The following is a 10,163-nucleotide window of genomic DNA, read 5'->3' as shown; positions in this document are numbered from 1 at the left end:
TTCCCACTCTTAGGGTGAGATGTATCTGCTGGGATTCTTTCATTAAACTCAGATGATCGTGGTTTATTTGAGTTGGACCAATGAAGACACAGTCGTGGCTGAATTCAGGGCAGCAGTGAAGCTCGGCCTCTGATTGTTTCAGATAAATGTTTTATTAAAGTGAACTCCTCTTCTGCTTTGGAGAATCAGCTCTCCCTTCCCACAGTTCTCAAGGAAGCAGAATGCAGAGCCGCTGGAGTCCAACAGATTTGCAATTAGTGCCATGAATGTGTGATGCTTCTGGATGTTCTGCAACCAGTTTTTATGGCCACTCGTTTATAAATCAGCTTGCAGAGCTCAGATCTGTGGCATAGGGTGCCTGGTGAGTACAGGCTGCCCTGTGCTCGGCACCAACCCAGCCCCATTCCCCCATCTTGCTGCTGGGGGAGCCATGCAAGCACAAAAACCTCCCACGGACAGCCTCTTTGTTTTGGAGTCTGGTTCCCAAATAAACCTCAGTATTCTCTGCTGTTAGTTCATTTGGACTCTCCACAAAGACACTGTGTTTTGGAGAAATGTGTTAAAAATATCTCTTTTATTTTTAAAAGTGTCTCCGAGGTTTGTACGCATTTGCTCTTTATTCATTCCTTGAGCCCAAGCTGCAATTTTTTACCCTTTTTCTGTCTGACCGTAGCCAAAAAAGCCATTACAAAGCTTGGCCTGCAGCTCTTCGTGAGTCAGTGTCTGGTTTTACAGCAGAGCACAAGCTGGAGGTAGCAGTGGGGCTGTTTACATCGGATCCCATTAATTAACTGCTGAAGGTATGCTTTGGGTTTACATCACCTCATTGTTATGGGGCTGTGCTCATCCTGGCTAAACACGGTTTATTTCAGCTGCTGCCCTCTCCTTCCTTTCCAGCTGTTCAGCTCCAGGAGCCCACACTGCTGTGCCACAGTGTGAAATTCGGGTGTTTTAGCCAGAAAACCCCAACTGCTGTCCCAGACTTCACACTGGTTGCAGCTGGGAGAGCAATTCCAGGAGGAAGGAGGGAGCAGTGCTGGGCACGCTGCCCGAAAGCTGCATACCAGCACATGGGGCAGCTCCTGTGCCACCCTCTGTGCATCTCAGTGCCCTGCTGGGTTGGCCATGTGGCTGCAGCCCTCTGCAAGCATCGCTCTGCTGCCACAGAACAGCTGAGCTTCCAGCCCCGTGTACTGATGGGCTCACTGCTAATTACTTATTTGGAGAAATCAATGGTGATGCTTCAGTAGGGAATTTATTTGTAACCAGCAAAACCATCACAAGTGTTGGGCTTTCCAAGCGCAGCAGTATTCCTGGTCTCCGAGGAGGACAGCAGATGTGAGCAGGGCCTGGAAGCCCTCCTGATAATTCAGTGTAATAATGGTGTTAGAGAGGGACACATCGCTAATTGGGTTGTGAATGAAACAAATTGCACAGCCACTGCATTACCACGAATGCTTAGAACCAGTGAAAACAGATTGCCCTGGAAGGAAACCAGTCATTGTATCAAAATGACCATAACATCAGCACGTATTTATTGCCAAGTATGTTGGCTTTCGGTTGATTTGACAAAATACAGCCTCAGCTGCTCTCTGCAGCTGGCACAGCGTCAGGAGGCCGTGCAAAACAGGGGCTTCTGTCCCCCTGGGTGTTTGGAAAGGAGGTGAAAAAAAGAAAAGGCAACGTGGGGTATTTTTACAGTCACGTCTTAATTGCACAAGCACGGGCTTTGATGGATTCGGTGTGATTTTTATTTCCTCTCTCCAAAGAGGGAATATTTTCGGGGGGAGGTTGCTCCTAAAGCCTCTCCCCCATCCCTCCCCATGACCTCTGCCTTACCCCGGCTGGGGATGACAGATGTGCTCAGGGGAGGGAGGTGTAAAGGAGAAATGACTCATGCAGCACGGAACCCCCAGGAAAAAAGCACGGTGAATGGAAAGAGGTGTTGGGGCAGCAGCCACGTCTGTGCCACGCGCTGCCTGGGCTGACTTAGAAATCAGTACTGTGGAGGGATGCAGCAGAAGCACTGTGCTTTGGTGCAGGCACTGTTGGCACCTGTGTGGGGGTGACCAGCTGTCCCCATGGCAGTGGGGGCTGGAAATTCCTTCAGGCAGAGGCAGTGCCGAAGTTCAGCTGCGGCTGTAGGATGCCCCTTGGGGGCAGAGGCACGGAGCAAACAACCAATGGTAGCTTTGCTTGGACAATTGCACTTCTTGGCACGCTATGCAAGATCTGAAGTTCAAAATTAGACCTTTCCCCCTTGTGCTTTTGATTAGTCTGTCTCCATTAAGGAGCAGAGGTGGCATTCAAGTGCCATCTTGAGCTCAGGATCTCAGTGTGTACATCAGTTTTCCTGTCTTCATTTTGGGAAGAGAGTCGGGGATGTGCCATGTACTCAAAGGTGTGCCACGGATGTGCCATGTACCAACCCATCCACGAGGGCTCCCTTGGAGCACAGAGCAGCTCGGGCTGCACAGCCCACCCTGTGGGAGCTGTTTGGAGGACCTGGGATGCCATCAACGACCTGGCTGAAAGCAGAGCTGTGAGCAGCATTGCCACCATCCTGTAGCCCCGTTTCACACCCTTTAGCCTCATCGGTTTCTGTGGTATTCCCATCTCTGTGTGCTCTGACATCTGCCAGCTCAGTCTGGGCTGGCTTAGGGCTGTGGCACTAACAGGAGAAACACTGTGAGCTCTGCCCATCTGCCTCAGCGTGGGGTCAGGCCGTTCCCATCACTGCTGGATTTCCCAACAGCCGAAGGTTCCTCTGCTGCTCCGCTCGGCCTGAGCTGTCCTGCACACACGCCAGCATCCCTCAGTGCTCACATGGCCTCTGTTCCCGGGCAGGGAGTAATTGCATGATCCTATGGAAAATACCAATAATGTTGTTGAGTTTGGTTGCCATGGGAACAGGAGCTCGGAGCAGAAGTGCAGCGGCAGACTGTGCTGCGTAGGATGCACGGCCCTATCCTCAAACAATGACATAGCAGAAGAGTGAGGCATGAAAGGCTCAGAGCTGCTGAGGGCTGAGCTTCCTTTCCTTGTGACCTTTAACTATAAACTGTCCCTCTTGTGATCATCTCATAATAAAATCTTACATTCTATGTGGTTTTTCATACACTCATGTTAATAAGTGGGACAAGGCATTCCCTCCTCTCTCTCTTTATGTGACTTCAGCAAGAAATGAAAGACTCTATTCACCTTGAGCTCACATAAATATCTGATGCTAACATGCAAATGCACGAGACCCTCTCTATCCTCTACCCAAATGTTGGAAAGACATTTCCATCTTTCAGTCTTATCATTTGGTCACTGTTCTCCAGAAATGAGTGAGATCCCAAGAGGAAGGAAACACTTCTGTGGGTGGTGAGCACATCTTCAGTTCTCATGGATGTGTGGGAAGGAAGCACAGCCCACATGTGTCCTGCAGGAGCCCTGGGGCAGGTGCTGAGCAGGGACGGCTTCCCAGTGCTTCTGGCAGAGCAGAACCTGCTCCCACCCCAAATTGCTCTGTCCCCAAAGTCCTCCTCACCAGCATCTCTCGGGACCAGCTTGTGCTCAGGTATGGGTAGGTTGGTGTCATTATCCTACAGCCATAGAATCATAAAGTTGGAAAAGAGCACCAAGATTATCAAGTCCAAATGCCAACCCAAGACCACAGTGCTCGCTAAACATGTCCCTAAATTAATCAGAACCAAGCCACGTGCTTTGGCTCTACAGAAAGGCCACGGTATGGAGCCAACTCCAAGCATTTCTTTGTTGGGAGTTCTACTCGTGCAGAAAAAAAAGGCAGGTGGGTGCAAGGCATGGATTCTCCAACTTGGCCACCACCCCATGTCAAGGCACAGAAAATACGTGAGAGGTGGGCCCCTGGAAAGCCCCGTGGTGAGCCACTGCGTATTTGCTCCATGGGAGCCACTGGGGATTTGGTCCTGGGCGGGTGTAGGACATGTACATCTGTGCAGCATCACCTGGCTGAGCAGCCAAGTGTCCCAGCAGGGGGGGGGGGGGGGGATAACAAGCTGTGTTAATGCCAAGAAACTCCTCCTGCAAGGCACAGTGGAGCAGTGATGCTGAGCCTCCTACCCCATGAGGGAGTCCCATGGAGCATCCCAAGCATCCTCACCCATGGGGCCTTCACCAACGTCACAGTGCCTGGCCACTGGCTGCAGCTGCCTCAGAAGTGCTTTAAAACATCTTTATGGGAGGGTGCATTCAACGTGCTGCACTGCTGCAGGAAGCAGAGATCATGTCTGCTCAGGGCTGGCTGAGCTCCTGCTGTGTGCTTAGAGTGCTAATTGCCTCTCTGCTCATTGCAGGGGTGGGGAAAGGGGGGGTTGTCAGAGTTCTGGTTTCACTCTCTCTTTCTGGGAGGGTTTCAGCCCCTGCCAAGTATCTCTAAGACGACACAAAGAAATAGCCATGGTATGTCTCAGCCACTTCTCCACCCGACAGAGCTGGTGATGCAGCTCCTGGCTGGCCAAGAGAAAAGCTGCTGATGCTGAATTGCCACTCACCCCATTTCCCACCCAGAAAGCAGCAATGCCAATTGAAGTAAAATTAACATAGAAGCAGCTTCTCCCAGGCCACACACACTCTGTAGGTCGCTGGGAAGGGCCATTGGGCAGCTCGTGCCCCACTGCTCCTGTTTCCTGGCCTCGCGGGGGACGCGGTGACAAAGGCTGCATTTAGCACCGCACTGTGGTGGCAGCTCGCGAGACCTGGCACTGCTCTGCTCGAGCTGGAGGTTCAGGGGCTGTCACAGCTCCTGCCTTTCAGAGCCAGCATTTGCACAGGCAGCAGGGCAGGGGCAATGGGAGCAGATTTCCTTTCCAGCTGAATCACATCAACCCAAAGTAATTGTGAGGATCAGGAGAGAAACCTGGAATTCCCCATCCCAGGATGAGCCCCCCAGCTCTGTGTCACCACCAGGTGTGTTTGGGTGTGTTTGCTGTCTCCAAGGCTAAGGTCAGGGTCCTCAGGTTTTGCAGAACATAAATCCATTCTTTTGCTTTAAGAGAAAAAAGAGCACATCCTCAATACACAAATCCCCATTGTTTTCCATCTGGGTTGCAATGGAAGCATTAAATCTGCTTTCTGACTTTCGTGCCAGTTGCTTTGTTCATAAACGAAATATGTACAGTACAAGTTGGCATCGTGTTAAAAAATAATAATAATACACGTGATGCACAGTGAAATACATTTCTTGCATGTGGAGCCACAGCATGGTAGGCAAAACATGAATTTATGTTTAATTGTGAGGTGAGGTAACGCGTAGTCGCACATTACCCAGTTCTGTTTCCTTGGCTAACGCAGACTTTTCCCTCGGGCGATAATCATTTCGCCACAGCCACGCTGAGCCAACACGGCTACCGGAGGGAGAAGGGTTTGCTCCGAGCATCCCCGGCACTGCAGCTCGGGCCGGGCTCGGGCTGCTCCCTCCCGGCCGCCGCGAGAACCGCAGCCGCTCTCCCGGCCCTTTCTCCGCTCCTTTTGCAGTGAGATTATCGTAGGATCCCAGCCCCTATTGAGTTGGAAGGGATCTTTAAAGATCGGGTCCGACTCGTCGCAATGAACGGGGACATCCGCAGCTGGGTTTGGTTGGAGCATCCCTCGCTGAGCCGAGCCGGGTGCTGCGGGGCAGGGAATTAGCGGGGAGAGGACCGAGCTCGTGTAACACGCGTTGAGAGAGTCAGAGGACGAGGAAAGAGGGGGGGGGAAAGGAGGGGGTGGGCACAGGGGCGTGCAGGGTCCTGCAGCAGCAGGGATGTGCTTTTGGTAACCACGGCTACGGCGTGAGGACCCAGCTCGGTGTGAGCCTGGCCCTGCCCCTGGGGTGCAGACCGATGCCAGGTCACCGAGGCATACCCAGCGTGGAGCTGACAGAGCAGTTGGAACAGTATTTAATCCTTCACCACAACCCCACCCCTCCCCCCAAAAGATAATAATAAAAAAAAAAATATATATATATATATAAAAGAAAACAAGGGGTGTTTTGCCCCCTTGGGAGGGGGCAAAAAGGATTCTTAAAGGAGAGGTGGAAAATGCAAAGCCTTCCACGCTGGGCACCTGGTGGTATTTGCAGCAGGCACAACAATTTCCCTTCTTAAATAAACTCAGTGTAAACAGTAGCTTTGCCCGGGGTGGTTCCCTTCGTATTTGGCTCCTCAAAATCAGTGTGAGGGCCCACAGTGTCAGCATCCGGCCCCAGCTAATTAAAAATAGCTTTGTCTCTTGGAGCTTTGCTGATTAGAGCAGAGCTGCTCTCCTGAGCTCAGGAGGGTTGCACTGTTTGCACTTGCTGAACATTCCCTGCAGGCCAAAGTTGTTTTCCTGGTGATGTCTTTTCTGTCACATCCACGCATGTAACACAAGCCAAGCTCTGCAGGCTAGAAATTGAAGATTATTTTAATGATATTTTAATATGTTTCATAAATTAGAAGAGACAAAAAAACATTTTCCTTTTCTTTCACTTTTCCATCCAGCTGCAGAGAAAGCAAAAAAGCCAAGGGGCGTTTAAAATTTGCACCCCAGGCATTGTTATTAATGGTTTAATATAAAACTACGGTTTGATTTCACATGTTTTCAAACAGATTCATTTTCTGCATTAACCGCAGAACTTTGAATCTTCATTAGCCATAATGACTCAGTTCACTAATTGCTAAGTAGAGCTGAAATAAGTATATATATGGAGAGAAGCAGACTGGGAAATATAAACATGCAGTTGTACCACCCTGGTTACATCAGGAATTGTGAGATTTCCTGTAAAGAAACCTCCAATCTGCTCAGATGTTCAGGATTAAATTTCTTGCAGTCGCAGCTTGCATCCTTTGCCTGTCCTTTACCTCTTTCTTCCGTTCTTCTTTTAATTGGGGATTTTGTAACATGAAGGAAGAACACACCCCATCCTGATTTAAGATCTTGGGTTTATTCCCTTCAAATGAGGAGCTGAACAGTGCTTCCAGCACACAGTGCACCCTGCAGCCGCTGTGGGAGCAGACCTGGGCTCCTGGAGCTGCAGCATGGGTGTATACAGAAGACATGCTTCCTCCCTCCAGCAGAAGGGAAAGGAGCTCACTGCTTTATTTAGTGCCTCTATGCCAATGTTCACGCCCAGGCATTCATTGTTTACTTATGCTGAGCATACAGTGCACACTCTGTGCTGCTCCTGCTGCCTGGGAAGGAATAAAGATCTACTGTTCCAGCCAGCCAAATATTTTTCAAATCCAGTGACGTGCCAAAAAGGATTTCTGGGGCTCCTGGAGTTACTGCACCACTGCATTTTGCTGGGCAGATGCCACTGCTCTGGGAAGGCCAGCACTGCTGCAGCACAGAACAGGAACTCAGAAGGAGCCGATGAACTGTCTGACCATCTGACTGGTTCAAGATGTTACTGTTTTTTTTATCTTTTCATGGCTAATTAGTGGCTTTTCATCCACTAATTAGTGGCCTCGATAGAATAAAGATTGAGTTTTTCTTTTTTTTTTTTTCCATGGTCTTGAAATGACTTTTCCCCGCATTTCTTAGCTACATCTTTCCCTAAACCTAAAAGGAATGATGTGACCGACTGGCCTTTCCTATTTCTGGATTTGATTTATGCTTCAGTCTGCGAAGGAATGACTCAGAGCCATTCCACATTGGCCTCGTGCGAGGGCTGTGTGCAGGGAGGAAGGTCTGCCTCCTCCCCTGTGCTCCCTCCTGGATTTTATGCTGTGTCAAAACGTCCTTCTCTCGTGCAAAGCCCTCCATTCATCTCTCACAGGTTGCTTTCTGGGCTCTGGCTGCGTGGTTCAGCTGTGTTCCACCAAGGCTTTTTTGATTTCCAGCTGTTAGCAGTGACACTGCTGCCATGCACTGAACATACAGCTCTGACAGGTGATGCTCAGTAGCTGAGCTTCCCAGGATCCAAGTGCATCCCTCCTCGCCCTCACCTCAGGGTACAGTGATGGAGGTGGAAGATGCCTGTCCCAGGCTGAGCCCTGCTGCAGCCATCAGCAGCTCCTTCTGGCTCTGACTGCTGCCAGGACTCTCCCTTGGTGCAGGCAGGGAGCGTGGGGTGATTCACCTTCCTGCTGGGCAGGCATAGCAGAGAGCTTGCTCATCTGGAGGGAGGTGAGCTTTGATTAAGAAGCAGAGAACGTGGATGTGATATAGAAAACGTGTCACCCTGAGTGGTGCTTCCCCTGCATGTGTGTGATGGGGGCTGTGCTCCTGGTGGCTTTGCAGCGCTCTCAGCCTCCTTCAGTGCATGCCAGCAGATTTAGGAGCAGTGTATCCAGGACATCATTTGCAAAGCTGCCTCACTCCCCACCTCACCAATGCTCAGTGAGAGCTTCCGTTTGCATCCCTACATCCCCTAGTACTTCTGGGGGACGGTTTGGAAAATATAATTAAAATATGGGCAGCATCACTTCAAATAACATCAGGAGGATTGGATATGGCTTTTCCCTTCCCTGTAGTCAGACACTTTGAATTCTCTGCGGGTGCACTTTCATACGAGCTGCTCAGGCAACTGCTGGTAATTCCTATGTGTTCAGTAGTTGAAATGACCCTGTAAACGTGCAGCTGGGCACGGCTCAGAGCACTGCCAGACCAGCCCTGACTGCACCATAATTACGTGGAGCAGGAATTCGAGCTGTCGGGTTCCTCCCCGTGCTCCTCATCTCCCCGTGAATCCAGTTTCAGCCTCCCACCTGGCACAGGGACAGCTGGAGCTGCTGCTTGCTATGACAGCCCTTTTCCATTGGAGCGTTTATCTCACATTCGTTCTCATCTGGCTTATCTGCAGCAGAATGAAAGGAACAAAGCCCAACTTTTCACTTCCAGTGGTCGCACGTTGGCATCCCCAAATCAGTGCGATCCTGAATAGCGCTGCGTGCTCAGCACTGAGCAGTGTGAGGGGGAGGAGGATCCTGCTGCAGGTTTGGCTGCTCAAGGAGCAGCAGCTGGGGTGCAGCCAATGTCTCTGTGCTCCACCAGAGGACAATGCCTGAGTGCTGACCTCTCCGTGTTTGGCACACTGTGGGTTTGCTCAAGACGCGTAGTGCAGCACCATACAGAGACATCTGAGCTGCGCTGTGCATCACTTGGAGAGTAAATTGCAGTATTTGTGATATCAGGGTGGTCGTGTCCTGCAGCTCAGCCTTTTTCCTGCGTCTCAGGCTTCTGTTCTTGCTCCTCCAGGATCCAAAGTCATTTATTTATTTTTTTCATTCATAAAAAAAACAACAAGGGAAGTGCAACGGGCACGTAGCTGAATGTAGGAGAAGTGTACAAGGCCTTTTTACATGTGTACTTTTTAAAGTACTGTTTCAGACAGAAATCCGAGCAGCACCGAGGTCAGAAAGAGTTCTGTTACCCAGACACATCCCTGCCTCCTCCGGTCTGACTCAGTGCATTGATTTATGGGAAATACTACACTGCACGATGTAAGTACTCAGAGATAATTTTAATATTTCCTCTGCTAAGGCCTCAGACAGAAAGCCTCGTAACATGAGAGACAAGGGGGCATCCAAAAATACTTGTGTGTGCATTTGGCAGCCAAGCTCTCTGCAGAAGGATTTTTGATTCCAGGCTTAGGAAAAGCAATCAAAGCTCGGGCAAGAAATGCAGTTCTGGTCTTAAATCAGATCTCCATGGCACAGCTCCCCAGGTGCCAGTGCGGCTGTGCTGATGGGAGATCAGCCCGGGCTGCTGCAGATAGACACTAAAAATCACCTGGGGTCCTGTGCTGTCTCCCTCCCTCGGCTGGTGGCAGACCTCAGCCCCGGCCCAGGCACAAAGGAGCTGTTTTTAACCTGACACACGTCCTGCTCCCAGCCGTGGGCACTCTGCGAGCTCAGCATTTTCCTGTGAAAGGATTTCAAAGCAAATACAGCCAAAGCAAAAATGGTACTTTACAGGAATAGCTCAGCACAGGATGTGGAACTGCTCTGGAGTCAAGGCTCTTTGTGCCAATGCTACATCCAGTTGTCTGCGCACACAGTCAGGACTGAGCAGCTGGTTATCCACAAGAGAAAAGCCAGACCCCTGTGCTCCCCCTACAAACACTCTTTCAGTCCTTCACAGACTGCGTCTGCCACTGAGAGCAAATTCAGGGTCCTGGTAGGAGTCACCTCCCCAGACCTCAGCGACGGAGGGGTGAATCCGGGCAGCAAAACGCT

The sequence above is a fragment of the Cyrtonyx montezumae genome, unplaced genomic scaffold (genome assembly GCF_038088225.1).
Source record: "Cyrtonyx montezumae isolate F1298 unplaced genomic scaffold, pur_monq_1.0 scaffold_18, whole genome shotgun sequence".
Lineage (NCBI taxonomy): Eukaryota > Metazoa > Chordata > Aves > Galliformes > Odontophoridae > Cyrtonyx > Cyrtonyx montezumae.
This window is presented reverse-complemented; position numbering follows the sequence as displayed.